Consider the following 18,753-nt stretch of genomic DNA (forward strand, 5'->3'; position numbering starts at 1 on the left):
ACTCACAGCAAAGACAATCCAGCGTTACTTCCACAGTTTTCTGCACTGCACTAAATGAGCACCTTTACCGTTTCAAGATGGCTGTGCATAGTCAGACTGCGCGAAGAATGTGTTTTACTACAGATCAGACAGAATCACCAGAGCACTTACTCTGTCGAAGCAAAGCCGCACCCGCGCTCTGATTCCACATCATACGGTGCCAAAACTGTAGGTGGCCTAGGAACTATTCTCAAAGCCTTGATTTTGATGCTCGAGCCAAGACTGGGATTTTTCTGGAAGTTTCATCCTAAAATATCTTTGCGAGATGTTCCACTTCCTATCTGAAAAGCGATTCACATGTTCAGAGGCAAAGCGTCATTTGCACTCGTTTTGATTACTGCAATGCTTTACACGAGGGAAAATTGGGAAAACTCTTCACAAAACTGCAGGTTCCACAAGACTGAGCAAGAAGACGGTTTTCAATCAGAATATTTGATCCAGCTTATGAACTGTCAATCTGCCGAAAGAGTGACACTGATGGCTAGTGCATGAGAAGCGACCAGGCAAGGTTGCAGGCGTGGAAACAGAGGGCCTCATTTATGAGAAGTGACGCATCGCTGCGTGAAAGCAGCGATGCGTCACTTCTCAGTGCGCCCTTCTTGCGACATGATGGATGCGTCATATTTACAGTATGACGCATCATGTCGCAAGGAGTTACAGATACGTCAGTATTTCTGACGTATCTGTAGGCGCAAAAGTGACGCATTGCTGGAGTGTGTCACAAAAGTGACGCAACTCCAGCAATGTGTCCTTTCACATGGGGCAAGCCCCATGTGAAAGGGCCTGCGTCAGTCTTACGCCTGCTGTGAGGCAGGCGTAATATTGACGCATTTGCACCCTAGAAGTGGCGCAGTGAAATCTCATAGATTTCACTGCGTCACTTCTACAATGCTTACTTACGTGGGACCGCCCACCCTGCTTACATTATACCTGACGCAGGTATAATATAGCGCAGGGGTTTACAAAGTGACGCATCTACCTAGATGCGTCACTTTGTAAATATGGTGCAACAAGGTCCTATTTTTACGCCGCTGGTGCGTCACAAAAAGTGACGCACCGGCAGCGCAAAAGTGACGCAAGGACTCATAAATGAGCCGCGGAAGGTGTAGCAACCAACGACCTTTACATTTTAAAAAGTTGCACCACAGACCATATGTATGGCAATGAAATGTCTTCAGTCTCCCGAACAAAGGTACTCTTCCCCAGTTCACATCTAAGAGTCTAACAAGACGATGGCATTCGACCAGGGGTCACACGTCGTGAAAGACCTCCCGCAAGACCTATCAATCAGTGTTTACAGAGCGCGCTAATGACCCGCGGGGTATCCAGTCGCAACGGAATATAACGGAAATGATCACTTTGAGATGAACTCTGAATGCCTGGCGATCCAAGAAAGCTTTGACATGAACAACACCTCGTCTTACCACCCGGTTTCAACGTATGCAGCTTTTCCAGGCCCTACAACCTTTAGGCAACTCTGCACTACGGAAGTATCCAAAATACGGTTTATGTTTCTTGTACAGAGGATTTCGCTCACTGGGGAATCAATACTTGTCGGGACAGTTTTGATCCTAATATTCATCAGAATAGGAACGGAACATTTCAGTGTTTGTTTCCGTCTTCCAGCCCTTCCTCAAATGAAGAAAGGAACATTTATTTATAGCAGCTAGCTGTTCCACAAACGCAACTCTGTCCGTTCCCTTCCTGTTCAGATCAGGAATTTTCTGCAACAACTTTGTGACACCTACAAACACTATTTCCAACTTCTTCTTTCATTACATATCAAGACGAAACTTTTTATAACGCTATGCTAATCTGTCCCAATGGCACAGGAGGACATCACAGCAGCATTTTTTACCGCCACCTGGCCAAGCTCTCAGCAGATAAGATATAGTCTTAAAACCTGCCGCTGTGGTCTAAGCCACTAACTAAAGCCTTGCTTCGCCATGCTAGGTTAAATTTGAAGGCAAGAGCAAAAATGAAGGAAGGGGACCAGAAACGGTCCACATGGCCTCTTGCGGCAGGCTAGAAGGCTACCACAATTTAGGGTCATTTTTTCGTTTTTGATTAATAATGCGATCCATGGCTGGGAGGGACGTCGGGCTACGCCCAACCTTTACAAAGACAAGATGAGGTGAAGATTGGAGGCACTCACCCGGCCTGCTGTCAGACCACCAACTTCACCAATTCATGTTATACCGCCAACCCAGCCACATTGTTTCCCTGGCTTTAGGGCATGTTGGCAATCCAAAAGGGTGTCATCTGCGGTTCTACGCATCACAGCTTTAGAACTTTCAAAGTGCAGGGTTTAAAAAAAAAAAAATACAGTTTACCAGTAGCTGACATTCCCATTATCTCCATATAGCTCTCAAGTTCCCAGCGTTCTAATATTCCATATGACAACATTACGGGGGGCTACAATTATCATTAAATGATCTCTTGGTCGAGATATTGACAAAAGCGAGGGGAACAGAGAATTTAACCAATGTGATAGACGAGGCAGAACGGCTATAATGATATCTCAACTTTCCGGTCAATGATGTAGCAATTCTCTAAATTAAACAGGGGAACGCCACAATAATGACATTCGCTAGAACGTTAGAGCAGGTGGCTCATTCCCACCATTATTTGATCGCTGCAACTTCACCCTCTCAAATAAATCTTGCAAAATTCCAATAGTCTAAGACACCAAGCCCTTGATACACTAACGGGTGTGCTAGCGCTCGTGGGGAGATGCACTGTTTTGCGATGCCAAGAAGGGCTTTTGTGACGGTAAGTAAACAGACGCAAGCCTTTACGGTTACGCAAATTTCTGCCACGGCAGTGCCAGCACAAAAACGTAGCAAATGCCCAAGAAGGCGTTCTTCATCCGCACCAGTCTAAGATCCGCTGTGGCCTTGTACGTTTTTGGACCTGTGACCATGGTGTTACTCTTGGTTTTAGTCTAAAAAGCCTAAAAAGCATTAGAAAGCCCCTTGCAACAGTCAATTTGGCACAGCGATAAATCATTGTGCAGCACTAATTGCCTGGCAGAAGTCTAAGCTCTAAAGATAGCCCATACAGAATGGGCCCAGATTTATGAAGCTCTTGTGTTGTCATTGCGACATGCAAAACAGCGTTAGGCAACGCCAGGGCTTCACTAAGATTTACTAAGACGCGGAAGGCCACCTTGAGTGGCTTTGCATGCCTTAGTAAATCTAGAGCAGTGATACTCAAAGTATGGCCCAGGGGCCGCAAGCAGCTCTCCTGACCTTTACATGCGGCTCCCTGGTGTACAGCAGCACCGGGCTGCTGTTTACCTGATGGAGCACTAATAGTCCGAAAGATGGAAATTAAAGGGCCAAGCATTTATTTACAATTAAACTAACTTATTAACTAAAGTAAAAGAAAAGAAGTGAAGGTGTCCTGCACCACTGAACTTAAGGAACACATTCTTTTTTAAAAACATCTTGCAAAAAAACGGGAAAGAAATGTGAAAGTCTCTAAAAAAAAATCTTTTAAAAAGTGCATTCCTTCAACATGCGGAAGCGTTTCGCCTCAGTATATCAGTGCATTGAGAAGTATTTAAAAACATTCATGCTTCCTCCAACCCTGCAATGGAAATAGTGAACCAGGAGGTAAGTCACTTGTTATGTTCACCGTCTGTGCGGCCTGGGTTGCTATTATACATGGACAACATCTGCCACCCTGCTGGCATCAATGCGGCCTTGGGTCACATGACAGGCCAAACTTTTTGGCCCCCTGGAAAATGTCTGCGAGACCTATGATCCCGAAAAACGCAAGGCAGCGGCAACTCGCTGCTTTGCGTTACTCTGCGCCGAGAATGCGTTAAATGGGTGGAGAGTGGGTGTTTCCATCCACCCATGCTTTTCTACGCATTCCCAGATTTACTGAGAGTAATAAACCGGGGACTGCGTCAACAGTGTACGCTTTCCCAACAGAGGCGCCACGAGGAGAAATAGCTTTATTTCTCCCCGTTTTGTCCTCTTTCTATGTATTCTGCCCTCTCCTTTTCAGGCATGGCAGCCCGGCAAGTTGTCTAGCTGCATTGCGTGAAAGGTTTGATAAATCTGTCCAGGGTCCATTTGAAAAATCCTCCTTGCGCGTTTGAAAATCAAATGTACCAAATTAAAGAGAAGACATACTTTTCGATTAAACACCTGCCCCAAAACCAAGTGCAGGAAAATTGAAACGTTTTCACCCCACGTGCATAAACCCACTAATAAACAAAGCCAGCAACAAGGATCCGAAATACAGAACCGACTACATTGAACTTTCTTATACTATAATAAGGGGCTAACCACTCAGTTTGTGTTTCCTTCCTCCAGCTCTCCTGTAAGGGAGAGAGGAACGGTCATCAATAGCAAACAGCAGCTGCATAAATGCAACACTGTTCACTCGCTTCGCGCTCAGAAGGGAACACTACAAATCTTCCTCGTGGTTAGCGAAGACCAGACACTTTCGAACACATTTCCTCAGTTAAGAACTATAGAAATGATCCCTGAAAGTATAGTCTTAACCCATGTGACTGCAGCTCACACGCACAGAAAAAGTAGAAACCCTTCTTAGGTACGGTAAGCAAACGTTCGGCATCATCAACTCCAACAAAAACATATAGATGTATAACACCATAAAAATAACAATCTAAAGATGCACGGGCAGACGCTTTCTTCACAGTAAAGCATTCTCAATAGATCCTCGGTGACGCACTAATTTAAAAATCTGCATAATCGAAATCAGCAACCAATCACATTCAGCCTGCCTTTTCCTGACACACACGGATTCCCTGCTCGCTGCTCCCGAAACAGACAGAGGACTTACAGTGTGAAAGTTTAATTTTCAAACAGGTAAACAGAGCGTAGGCATAGTTTTGTTTCGTGCTTTCGCTCACAGCAACAAACACATTTGTACTTATTGAAAAATGAAGAGAACCAAACTCACAGCAAAGACAATCCAGCGTTACTTCCACAGTTTTCTGCACTGCACTAAATGAGCACCTTTACCGTTTCAAGATGGCTGTGCATAGTCAGACTGCGCGAAGAATGTGTTTTACTACAGATCAGACAGAATCACCAGAGCACTTACTCTGTCGAAGCAAAGCCGCACCCGCGCTCTGATTCCACATCATACGGTGCCAAAACTGTAGGTGGCCTAGGAACTATTCTCAAAGCCTTGATTTTGATGCTCGAGCCAAGACTGGGATTTTTCTGGAAGTTTCATCCTAAAATATCTTTGCGAGATGTTCCACTTCCTATCTGAAAAGCGATTCACATGTTCAGAGGCAAAGCGTCATTTGCACTCGTTTTGATTACTGCAATGCTTTACACGAGGGAAAATTGGGAAAACTCTTTACAAAACTGCAGGTTCCTCAAGACTGAGCAAGAAGACGGTTTTCAATCAGAATATTTGATCCAGCTTATGAACTGTCAATCTGCCGAAAGAGTGACACTGATGGCTAGTGCATGAGAAGCGACCAGGCAAGGTTGCAGGCGTGGAAACAGAGGGCCTCATTTATGAGAAGTGACGCATCGCTGCGTGAAAGCAGCGATGCGTCACTTCTCAGTGCGCCCTTCTTGCGACATGATGGATGCGTCATATTTACAGTATGACGCATCATGTCGCAAGGAGTTACAGATACGTCAGTATTTCTGACGTATCTGTAGGCGCAAAAGTGACGCATTGCTGGAGTGTGTCACAAAAGTGACGCAACTCCAGCAATGTGTCCTTTCACATGGGGCAAGCCCCATGTGAAAGGGCCTGCGTCAGTCTTACGCCTGCTGTGAGGCAGGCGTAATATTGACGCATTTGCACCCTAGAAGTGGCGCAGTGAAATCTCATAGATTTCACTGCGTCACTTCTACAATGCTTACTTACGTGGGACCGCCCACCCTGCTTACATTATACCTGACGCAGGTATAATATAGCGCAGGGGTTTACAAAGTGACGCATCTACCTAGATGCGTCACTTTGTAAATATGGTGCAACAAGGTCCTATTTTTACGCCGCTGGTGCGTCACAAAAAGTGACGCACCGGCAGCGCAAAAGTGACACAAGGACTCATAAATGAGCCGCGGAAGGTGTAGCAACCAACGACCTTTACATTTTAAAAAGTTGCACCACAGACCATATGTATGGCAATGAAATGTCTTCAGTCTCCCGAACAAAGGTACTCTTCCCCAGTTCACATCTAAGAGTCTAACAAGACGATGGCATTCGACCAGGGGTCACACGTCGTGAAAGACCTCCCGCAAGACCTATCAATCAGTGTTTACAGAGCGCGCTAATGACCCCGCGGGGTATCCAGTCGCAACGGAATTTAACGGAAATGATCACTTTGAGATGAACTCTGAATGCCTGGCGATCCAAGAAAGCGTTGACATGAACAACACCTCGTCTTACCACCCGGTTTCAACGTATGCAGCTTTTCCAGGCCCTACAACCTTTAGGCAACTCTGCACTACGGAAGTATCCAAAATACGGTTTATGTTTCTTGTACAGAGGATTTCGCTCACTGGGGAATCAATACTTGTCGGGACAGTTTTGATCCTAATATTCATCAGAATAGGAACGGAACATTTCAGTGTTTGTTTCCGTCTTCCAGCCCTTCCTCAAATGAAGAAAGGAACATTTATTTATAGCAGCTAGCTGTTCCACAAACGCAACTCTGTCCGTTCCCTTCCTGTTCAGATCAGGAATTTTCTGCAACAACTTTGTGACACCTACAAACACTATTTCCAACTTCTTCTTTCATTACATATCAAGACGAAACTTTTTATAACGCTATGCTAATCTGTCCCAATGGCACAGGAGGACATCACAGCAGCATTTTTTACCGCCACCTGGCCAAGCTCTCAGCAGATAAGATATAGTCTTAAAACCTGCCGCTGTGGTCTAAGCCACTAACTAAAGCCTTGCTTCGCCATGCTAGGTTAAATTTGAAGGCAAGAGCAAAAATGAAGGAAGGGGACCAGAAACGGTCCACATGGCCTCTTGCGGCAGGCTAGAAGGCTACCACAATTTAGGGTCATTTTTTCGTTTTTGATTAATAATGCGATCCATGGCTGGGAGGGACGTCGGGCTACGCCCAACCTTTACAAAGACAAGATGAGGTGAAGATTGGAGGCACTCACCCGGCCTGCCGTCAGACCACCAACTTCACCAATTCATGTTATACCGCCAACCCAGCCACATTGTTTCCCTGGCTTTAGGGCATGTTGGCAATCCAAAAGGGTGTCATCTGCGGTTCTACGCATCACAGCTTTAGAACTTTCAAAGCGCAGGGTTTAAAAAAAAAAAAATACAGTTTACCAGTAGCTGACATTCCCATTATCTCCATATAGCTCTCAAGTTCCCAGCGTTCTAATATTCCATATGACAACATTACGGGGGGCTACAATTATCATTAAATGATCTCTTGGTCGAGATATTGACAAAAGCGAGGGGAACAGAGAATTTAACCAATGTGATAGACGAGGCAGAACGGCTATAATGATATCTCAACTTTCCGGTCAATGATGTAGCAATTCTCTAAATTAAACAGGGGAACGCCACAATAATGACATTCGCTAGAACGTTAGAGCAGGTGGCTCATTCCCACCATTATTTGATCGCTGCAACTTCACCCTCTCAAATAAATCTTGCAAAATTCCAATAGTCTAAGACACCAAGCCCTTGATACACTAACGGGTGTGCTAGCGCTCGTGGGGAGATGCACTGTTTTGCGATGCCAAGAAGGGCTTTTGTGACGGTAAGTAAACAGACGCAAGCCTTTACGGTTACGCAAATTTCTGCCACGGCAGTGCCAGCACAAAAACGTAGCAAATGCCCAAGAAGGCGTTCTTCATCCGCACCAGTCTAAGATCCGCTGTGGCCTTGTACGTTTTTGGACCTGTGACCATGGTGTTACTCTTGGTTTTAGTCTAAAAAGCCTAAAAAGCATTAGAAAGCCCCTTGCAACAGTCAATTTGGCACAGCGATAAATCATTGTGCAGCACTAATTGCCTGGCAGAAGTCTAAGCTCTAAAGATAGCCCATACAGAATGGGCCCAGATTTATGAAGCTCTTGTGTTGTCATTGCGACATGCAAAACAGCGTTAGGCAACGCCAGGGCTTCACTAAGATTTACTAAGACGCGGAAGGCCACCTTGAGTGGCTTTGCATGGCTTAGTAAATCTAGAGCAGTGATACTCAAAGTATGGCCCAGGGGCCGCAAGCAGCTCTCCTGACCTTTACATGCGGCTCCCTGGTGTACAGCAGCACCGGGCTGCTGTTTACCTGATGGAGCACTAATAGTCCGAAAGATGGAAATTAAAGGGCCAAGCATTTATTTACAATTAAACTAACTTATTAACTAAAGTAAAAGAAAAGAAGTGAAGGTGTCCTGCACCACTGAACTTAAGGAACACATTCTTTTTTAAAAACATCTTGCAAAAAAACGGGAAAGAAATGTGAAAGTCTCTAAAAAAAAATCTTTTAAAAAGTGCATTCCTTCAACATGCGGAAGCGTTTCGCCTCAGTATATCAGTGCATTGAGAAGTATTTAAAAACATTCATGCTTCCTCCAACCCTGCAATGGAAATAGTGAACCAGGAGGTAAGTCACTTGTTATGTTCACCGTCTGTGCGGCCTGGGTTGCTATTATACATGGACAACATCTGCCACCCTGCTGGCATCAATGCGGCCTTGGGTCACATGACAGGCCAAACTTTTTGGCCCCCTGGAAAATGTCTGCGAGACCTATGATCCCGAAAAACGCAAGGCAGCGGCAACTCGCTGCTTTGCGTTACTCTGCGCCGAGAATGAGTTAAATGGGTGGAGAGTGGGTGTTTCCATCCACCCATGCTTTTCTACGCATTCCCAGATTTACTGAGAGTAATAAACCGGGGACTGCGTCAACAGTGTACGCTTTCCCAACAGAGGCGCCACGAGGAGAAATAGCTTTATTTCTCCCCGTTTTGTCCTCTTTCTATGTATTCTGCCCTCTCCTTTTCAGGCATGGCAGCCCGGCAAGTTGTCTAGCTGCATTGCGTGAAAGGTTTGATAAATCTGTCCAGGGTCCATTTGAAAAATCCTCCTTGCGCGTTTGAAAATCAAATGTACCAAATTAAAGAGAAGACATACTTTTCGATTAAACACCTGCCCCAAAACCAAGTGCAGAAAAATTGAAACGTTTTCACCCCACGTGCATAAACCCACTAATAAACAAAGCCAGCAACAAGAATCCGAAATACAGAACCGACTACATTGAACTTTCTTATACTATAATAAGGGGCTAACCACTCAGTTTGTGTTTCCTTCCTCCAGCTCTCCTGTAAGGGAGAGAGGAACGGTCATCAATAGCAAACAGCAGCTGCATAAATGCAACACTGTTCACTCGCTTCGCGCTCAGAAGGGAACACTACAAATCTTCCTCGTGGTTAGCGAAGACCAGACACTTTCGAACACATTTCCTCAGTTAAGAACTATAGAAATGATCCCTGAAAGTATAGTCTTAACCCATGTGTCTGCAGCTCACACGCACAGAAAAAGTAGAAACCCTTCTTAGGTACGGTAAGCAAACGTTCGGCATCATCAACTCCAACAAAAACATATAGATGTATAACACCATAAAAATAACAATCTAAAGATGCACGGGCAGACGCTTTCTTCACAGTAAAGCATTCTCAATAGATCCTCGGTGACGCACTAATTTAAAAATCTGCATAATCGAAATCAGCAACCAATCACATTCAGCCTGCCTTTTCCTGACACACACGGATTCCCTGCTCGCTGCTCCCGAAACAGACAGAGGACTTACAGTGTGAAAGTTTAATTTTCAAACAGGTAAACAGAGCGTAGGCATAGTTTTGTTTCGTGCTTTCGCTCACAGCAACAAACACATTTGTACTTATTGAAAAATGAAGAGAACCAAACTCACAGCAAAGACAATCCAGCGTTACTTCCACAGTTTTCTGCACTGCACTAAATGAGCACCTTTACCGTTTCAAGATGGCTGTGCATAGTCAGACTGCGCGAAGAATGTGTTTTACTACAGATCAGACAGAATCACCAGAGCACTTACTCTGTCGAAGCAAAGCCGCACCCGCGCTCTGATTCCACATCATACGGTGCCAAAACTGTAGGTGGCCTAGGAACTATTCTCAAAGCCTTGATTTTGATGCTCGAGCCAAGACTGGGATTTTTCTGGAAGTTTCATCCTAAAATATCTTTGCGAGATGTTCCACTTCCTATCTGAAAAGCGATTCACATGTTCAGAGGCAAAGCGTCATTTGCACTCGTTTTGATTACTGCAATGCTTTACACGAGGGAAAATTGGGAAAACTCTTTACAAAACTGCAGGTTCCACAAGACTGAGCAAGAAGACGGTTTTCAATCAGAATATTTGATCCAGCTTATGAACTGTCAATCTGCCGAAAGAGTGACACTGATGGCTAGTGCATGAGAAGCGACCAGGCAAGGTTGCAGGCGTGGAAACAGAGGGCCTCATTTATGAGAAGTGACGCATCGCTGCGTGAAAGCAGCGATGCGTCACTTCTCAGTGCGCCCTTCTTGCGACATGATGGATGCGTCATATTTACAGTATGACGCATCATGTCGCAAGGAGTTACAGATACGTCAGTATTTCTGACGTATCTGTAGGCGCAAAAGTGACGCATTGCTGGAGTGTGTCACAAAAGTGACGCAACTCCAGCAATGTGTCCTTTCACATGGGGCAAGCCCCATGTGAAAGGGCCTGCGTCAGTCTTACGCCTGCTGTGAGGCAGGCGTAATATTGACGCATTTGCACCCTAGAAGTGGCGCAGTGAAATCTCATAGATTTCACTGCGTCACTTCTACAATGCTTACTTACGTGGGACCGCCCACCCTGCTTACATTATACCTGACGCAGGTATAATATAGCGCAGGGGTTTACAAAGTGACGCATCTACCTAGATGCGTCACTTTGTAAATATGGTGCAACAAGGTCCTATTTTTACGCCGCTGGTGCGTCACAAAAAGTGACGCACCGGCAGCGCAAAAGTGACGCAAGGACTCATAAATGAGCCGCGGAAGGTGTAGCAACCAACGACCTTTACATTTTAAAAAGTTGCACCACAGACCATATGTATGGCAATGAAATGTCTTCAGTCTCCCGAACAAAGGTACTCTTCCCCAGTTCACATCTAAGAGTCTAACAAGACGATGGCATTCGACCAGGGGTCACACGTCGTGAAAGACCTCCCGCAAGACCTATCAATCAGTGTTTACAGAGCGCGCTAATGACCCCGCGGGGTATCCAGTCGCAACGGAATTTAACGGAAATGATCACTTTGAGATGAACTCTGAATGCCTGGCGATCCAAGAAAGCGTTGACATGAACAACACCTCGTCTTACCACCCGGTTTCAACGTATGCAGCTTTTCCAGGCCCTACAACCTTTAGGCAACTCTGCACTACGGAAGTATCCAAAATATGGTTTATGTTTCTTGTACAGAGGATTTCGCTCACTGGGGAATCAATACTTGTCGGGACAGTTTTGATCCTAATATTCATCAGAATAGGAACGGAACATTTCAGTGTTTGTTTCCGTCTTCCAGCCCTTCCTCAAATGAAGAAAGGAACATTTATTTATAGCAGCTAGCTGTTCCACAAACGCAACTCTGTCCGATCCCTTCCTGTTCAGATCAGGAATTTTCTGCAACAACTTTGTGACACCTACAAACACTATTTCCAACTTCTTCTTTCATTACATATCAAGACGAAACTTTTTATAACGCTATGCTAATCTGTCCCAATGGCACAGGAGGACATCACAGCAGCATTTTTTACCGCCACCTGGCCAAGCTCTCAGCAGATAAGATATAGTCTTAAAACCTGCCGCTGTGGTCTAAGCCACTAACTAAAGCCTTGCTTCGCCATGCTAGGTTAAATTTGAAGGCAAGAGCAAAAATGAAGGAAGGGGACCAGAAACGGTCCACATGGCCTCTTGCGGCAGGCTAGAAGGCTACCACAATTTAGGGTCATTTTTTCGTTTTTGATTAATAATGCGATCCATGGCTGGGAGGGACGTCGGGCTACGCCCAACCTTTACAAAGACAAGATGAGGTGAAGATTGGAGGCACTCACCCGGCCTGCCGTCAGACCACCAACTTCACCAATTCATGTTATACCGCCAACCCAGCCACATTGTTTCCCTGGCTTTAGGGCATGTTGGCAATCCAAAAGGGTGTCATCTGCGGTTCTACGCATCACAGCTTTAGAACTTTCAAAGCGCAGGGTTTAAAAAAAAAAAAATACAGTTTACCAGTAGCTGACATTCCCATTATCTCCATATAGCTCTCAAGTTCCCAGCGTTCTAATATTCCATATGACAACATTACGGGGGGCTACAATTATCATTAAATGATCTCTTGGTCGAGATATTGACAAAAGCGAGGGGAACAGAGAATTTAACCAATGTGATAGACGAGGCAGAACGGCTATAATGATATCTCAACTTTCCGGTCAATGATGTAGCAATTCTCTAAATTAAACAGGGGAACGCCACAATAATGACATTCGCTAGAACGTTAGAGCAGGTGGCTCATTCCCACCATTATTTGATCGCTGCAACTTCACCCTCTCAAATAAATCTTGCAAAATTCCAATAGTCTAAGACACCAAGCCCTTGATACACTAACGGGTGTGCTAGCGCTCGTGGGGAGATGCACTGTTTTGCGATGCCAAGAAGGGCTTTTGTGACGGTAAGTAAACAGACGCAAGCCTTTACGGTTACGCAAATTTCTGCCACGGCAGTGCCAGCACAAAAACGTAGCAAATGCCCAAGAAGGCGTTCTTCATCCGCACCAGTCTAAGATCCGCTGTGGCCTTGTACGTTTTTGGACCTGTGACCATGGTGTTACTCTTGGTTTTAGTCTAAAAAGCCTAAAAAGCATTAGAAAGCCCCTTGCAACAGTCAATTTGGCACAGCGATAAATCATTGTGCAGCACTAATTGCCTGGCAGAAGTCTAAGCTCTAAAGATAGCCCATACAGAATGGGCCCAGATTTATGAAGCTCTTGTGTTGTCATTGCGACATGCAAAACAGCGTTAGGCAACGCCAGGGCTTCACTAAGATTTACTAAGACGCGGAAGGCCACCTTGAGTGGCTTTGCATGGCTTAGTAAATCTAGAGCAGTGATACTCAAAGTATGGCCCAGGGGCCGCAAGCAGCTCTCCTGACCTTTACATGCGGCTCCCTGGTGTACAGCAGCACCGGGCTGCTGTTTACCTGATGGAGCACTAATAGTCCGAAAGATGGAAATTAAAGGGCCAAGCATTTATTTACAATTAAACTAACTTATTAACTAAAGTAAAAGAAAAGAAGTGAAGGTGTCCTGCACCACTGAACTTAAGGAACACATTCTTTTTTAAAAACATCTTGCAAAAAAACGGGAAAGAAATGTGAAAGTCTCTAAAAAAAAATCTTTTAAAAAGTGCATTCCTTCAACATGCGGAAGCGTTTCGCCTCAGTATATCAGTGCATTGAGAAGTATTTAAAAACATTCATGCTTCCTCCAACCCTGCAATGGAAATAGTGAACCAGGAGGTAAGTCACTTGTTATGTTCACCGTCTGTGCGGCCTGGGTTGCTATTATACATGGACAACATCTGCCACCCTGCTGGCATCAATGCGGCCTTGGGTCACATGACAGGCCAAACTTTTTGGCCCCCTGGAAAATGTCTGCGAGACCTATGATCCCGAAAAACGCAAGGCAGCGGCAACTCGCTGCTTTGCGTTACTCTGCGCCGAGAATGCGTTAAATGGGTGGAGAGTGGGTGTTTCCATCCACCCATGCTTTTCTACGCATTCCCAGATTTACTGAGAGTAATAAACCGGGGACTGCGTCAACAGTGTACGCTTTCCCAACAGAGGCACCACGAGGAGAAATAGCTTTATTTCTCCCCGTTTTGTCCTCTTTCTATGTATTCTGCCCTCTCCTTTTCAGGCATGGCAGCCCGGCAAGTTGTCTAGCTGCATTGCGTGAAAGGTTTGATAAATCTGTCCAGGGTCCATTTGAAAAATCCTCCTTGCGCGTTTGAAAATCAAATGTACCAAATTAAAGAGAAGACATACTTTTCGATTAAACACCTGCCCCAAAACCAAGTGCAGGAAAATTGAAACGTTTTCACCCCACGTGCATAAACCCACTAATAAACAAAGCCAGCAACAAGGATCCGAAATACAGAACCGACTACATTGAACTTTCTTATACTATAATAAGGGGCTAACCACTCAGTTTGTGTTTCCTTCCTCCAGCTCTCCTGTAAGGGAGAGAGGAACGGTCATCAATAGCAAACAGCAGCTGCATAAATGCAACACTGTTCACTCGCTTCGCGCTCAGAAGGGAACACTACAAATCTTCCTCGTGGTTAGCGAAGACCAGACACTTTCGAACACATTTCCTCAGTTAAGAACTATAGAAATGATCCCTGAAAGTATAGTCTTAACCCATGTGACTGCAGCTCACACGCACAGAAAAAGTAGAAACCCTTCTTAGGTACGGTAAGCAAACGTTCGGCATCATCAACTCCAACAAAAACATATAGATGTATAACACCATAAAAATAACAATCTAAAGATGCACGGGCAGACGCTTTCTTCACAGTAAAGCATTCTCAATAGATCCTCGGTGACGCACTAATTTAAAAATCTGCATAATCGAAATCAGCAACCAATCACATTCAGCCTGCCTTTTCCTGACACACACGGATTCCCTGCTCGCTGCTCCCGAAACAGACAGAGGACTTACAGTGTGAAAGTTTAATTTTCAAACAGGTAAACAGAGCGTAGGCATAGTTTTGTTTCGTGCTTTCGCTCACAGCAACAAACACATTTGTACTTATTGAAAAATGAAGAGAACCAAACTCACAGCAAAGACAATTCTATGTCAGGACCGGAGGCTCCGATTATGCTTCTCAATCTTTACTATAGAAGCTCACAGCAGCCAATGAAAACACAGAAATAAACCATGTGACAACCATAGAGTCTCTGCCATATAAGGACCTTGCCAGCCCATAGAGTCCTCTTTCTTTGCTGCTCCGCAGCCAGTTAAGTGCATTTTACCTTTTCTCTTCATAACTGTTGATCGCAAGTTGCCTTTATCGCTAAGCGTTGTTGTTGGCATTGTGTTGTTTTACGCGCTATTGCGAGCTAGACGTTCGCGCTATTGCGAGCTAGACGTTCTTCTTGTGGGACTGTCCCTCGTTTCTGCGTGTTGCGCTGTACGCGCCTACCGGCTTTTCCCTCTTCCCATTTAAATTTGCCTTCGTGCGTGTGTGTGTCGGCGAGGTTTGTTCCCTCGCATTGCCGGTTATAGTGGAGCGGGAGATTGAGGAGCGGGGACGCGCATCGGATTGAAGCGCAGTCCCCTTTCAGTTTTTACGAGCCTCGGCCAGCGCGCATGCGCGGCGGCCATATTGTCCTCATTGGGACTTCAACGAACGCCGGAGCAGCGTTTTTCCATGCTTCTGACCCAGGATTGCAGCGTTTTGGATCCTAAACGGCTCGTTTTTGCTCCTCTGACGCCCTTGATGTGTATTCCTTCTCAGGGGCTGTAAAATTGTGCATAGGCTTTGCCTAGAGTGGGGTTTTGTTGCAAGCCCTCTCCCTCCACATTCTAAACTTATACAGAAGTCACCTGTGGGTGTCTGATTAGGGCTTGCCCGGGGTTACCACTCCCCCTGAATTCATATTAGAACTCTAATAATTGGTGAATAAGCCAATCATTTCCTCCAGGGTCATCTACTGCACTCGTGCTGAAATAATGTCTGAGTACTATGAGGAGGAATACTACTACTATGATGAGGAACCCTCTGGGTCGATGGAGTATGACCTCGTTGAGGCATTGGACGCGGGTGTCCAGCAGTCAGTAAACACGGCTTTGGTGAGGGCGATGGGGCCCCTAAAACGCCATCTTTGCTCTTATGCACAGCAACAAGGTTGGCTGCCAGCACCTGGCTCCCGCACTAAATCTGGGGGTAAAGGAAGGGCGAACCCACACGCCGCTGATTTCGCAAAGTTGGCCAAGTCAATGGCGGAGCAAGAACGCTCAGCTTCTAGGGAAGCTACAATTACTGAAATTTCGCAAGAGGATGATGGCCACGATACTTCCCCAGACCCTACTTCTGACGAAGAGGAATCCCCTCGCCCAGCCAAAAAGGCACGGAAGGACAAGCATGCCGGCCCGTCCTCGTCACCCAAGGTTCTCACCTTTGAGCCGGCGGATATTATCCACCCTAATTCTTCTTCCTGGTTGCCGTCACAAGAAGTGGCGGACTATGTCCAGTCGCATCTGCGCCAAGCATTTGATACCGATGTGCGAACTCGGCTGAGGTCGGAATGCCCTAGGCCGGACCTGGCGGACAAAGTGGCGGCTACCCCGGAAGTGGACCCGTCAATGTTGACATATTTGAAAAAATATTCCAAAGACCCCAAGAAAGGCCTAGATAGGTCCTGGAGGTCCTGCCAGGATAAACTGCTGGACGTCATTGGTCCCCTGACGAAGATTCTGGAGATGGGTTTTCGGGCCAAAGAGTCGGCCCTTTTGATTAATCCGGATGAGCTGATTGGCTGGGCACAACGGGCAGTGTGCCAATTAGGCAATGCTAATTGTGCGCTATCGACGGAGCGGCGCCGATCCATCCTCCTGAAATTAGATCCCAGGTTAGCTGAATTGGCCACGTCCGAATCAGGTCCGCTGGCCCAAGGTCTGTTGTTTGGCCAACCTTTTTTAAAGGAACTCACGAAGTTTGTGGCCACCTTCCGTGGGCTGGACAAGGCCCAAGGTTCTTTGAAGCGGGCTTTCCGCCCGGTTTTCGGCAGGGCCGGACGCTTTCGTGGGCGCTCGTTCGGCCGGGGCTACAATCAAGGCGCCCAGCGAGGTCAGCAAAGAGGAGGTTACCAAGACAATTCTGCCAATACCTCCAATTTCTACCCCTCCCGCCGTTCAAGGAACAGATTCCGCAAGGGTGGCAGATTTGGAGGGAACTCCAACAACCAGCATGATGCCGCAAACTCAGGTGAGCCTGATTCCTTTTTCGGAGGTGCTTTTGGGGGGCAGGGTGGCACTTTTTCTAGACAAATGGCGCGAAATTTCGCAAGATGCATGGGTGTTGCAGACTGTACAGGGTTACAAGTTAGAGATGTACAACTCCCCTTCGCAAAAGTTCCGCCCGCCCCCGCTGTCTTTTTCCCAACAAGATCGCGCTTTCATCACGGAAGAAGTCAACTGCTTGTTACGGAAAGGCGCGATTGCGCCTTCCGCGGTGCACCCGCATGGGTTCCTGAGCACAGTCTTTCTGGTGGACAAGAAAGGAGGCGGATCCAGATTAGTGCTGAACCTCAAAGAGTTCAACTCCTGGATTGTTTACAGGCATTTCAAGATGGAAGGCATCCATCTATTACGCGATCTCCTCCAAGAAGGAGACTGGATGGTCCGATTGGACCTCAAGGACGCGTATCTGTCCATTCCCATTTTTCCCCCCCACAGGAGGTTTCTTCAGTTTATCTGGGAGACAGTTTGTTACGAGTACAAAGTCCTTCCATTCGGCCTCTCGTCAGCACCGTGGTGCTTCACGAAGCTTCTGAGACCGGTAGTGGAGTCTCTCAGGGCTCGAGGAGTCCGCCTCATAATATATCTGGACGACATAATAATTTTGGCGTCCTCCCCTCAGACGGTCCAAACACATCTCTACTGGGCGATACATCTACTGCAGAGTTTGGGCTTCATCGTCAACCCACAGAAGTCGATGTTGGTTCCCTCGCAATCCATAGAGTTCCTAGGGTTCTTGATAAACTCTCTATCATGCCAGCTCTTGCTTCCAATGACAAAGATAAAGTCAATCAAGAGGGAACTGCGACTTGTCCTTCGCAAGCAAACGACTTCCCTGAGATCGTTGGCCCGCGTGGTGGGCCTACTGTCTTCTTCCATCCAAGCGATCTTCCCGGGCCCCCTTCACTACCGGGCCCTCCAGCGGCTCAAGATCCGACATCTCCGGAAAGGTCTCAGCTACTCAGAACAGATCCCTCTCTCCGAAGAGGCGAGGCTGGAGATGGATTGGTGGTTGAATCACATGGAGGCCTGGAACGGCCGAGCGCTTTTTGGAGCGGCTCCGGATGTGATAATCGAGTCGGATGCCAGCCGATGGGGTTGGGGAGCCCGTTGCGACACATTGACCACGGGTGGTCGCTGGTCTTCGGAGGAATTGCACTTACATATCAATTGCCTGGAGCTATTAGCCGGTTCTTTTGCAATCAGATGTCTCTCACCGCAGAAAGCGGATTGCTGTATCCTCCTCCGGATGGACAATATATCAGCGGTACGCTACGTCAACAAGTTGGGTGGTACCAGGTCGAAGATGTTGGCGGAGATCGCCAAGGATTTCTGGCATTTCTGTCTGCAGAACAGACTTTCGGTCGTTGCAGAATACCTTCCCGGCTCCAACAACCAGGTAGCAGATTGGAATTCCCGCCATCTGCAGGACTCCAGCGATTGGAGGTTGTTACCCACGGTGTTTCGACGCCTGACACAACTTTGGGGTCCTTGCCTGATAGACTTATTTGCATCTCGACTGAACAAGCAAGTTCCCCAATTCTTCAGCTGGAGGCCGGATCCAGAGGCGATAGCCACGGATGCCTTCCTACAGGAATGGCCGACGACTCTCTGCTATGCATTCCCTCCGTTTCTCATGATC

At 46.5% G+C, this 18,753-nt stretch overlaps 1 long non-coding RNA gene and 3 other non-coding genes across 4 annotated transcripts in view; all 4 read right to left on the bottom strand.

Annotated features, from left to right (window-relative positions):
• LOC146858744 (uncharacterized) overlaps positions 1 to 18,753 on the bottom strand; it is a 350,319-nt gene that overhangs the window by 168,155 nt on the left and 163,411 nt on the right. The window lies entirely within an intron of this gene.
• LOC146858777 (small nucleolar RNA U3) lies at positions 4,339 to 4,556 on the bottom strand. The gene has a single exon (XR_014980460.1). It is a non-coding gene; the product is annotated as a small nucleolar RNA U3 (small nucleolar RNA).
• Positions 9,314 to 9,531, bottom strand: LOC146858778 (small nucleolar RNA U3). Its single transcript, XR_014980461.1, has one exon. It is a non-coding gene; the product is annotated as a small nucleolar RNA U3 (small nucleolar RNA).
• On the bottom strand, positions 14,289 to 14,506 carry LOC146858779 (small nucleolar RNA U3). The gene has a single exon (XR_014980462.1). It is a non-coding gene; the product is annotated as a small nucleolar RNA U3 (small nucleolar RNA).

This window comes from Triturus cristatus, chromosome 3_2 (assembly GCF_964204655.1).
Source record: "Triturus cristatus chromosome 3_2, aTriCri1.1, whole genome shotgun sequence".
NCBI lineage: Eukaryota > Metazoa > Chordata > Amphibia > Caudata > Salamandridae > Triturus > Triturus cristatus.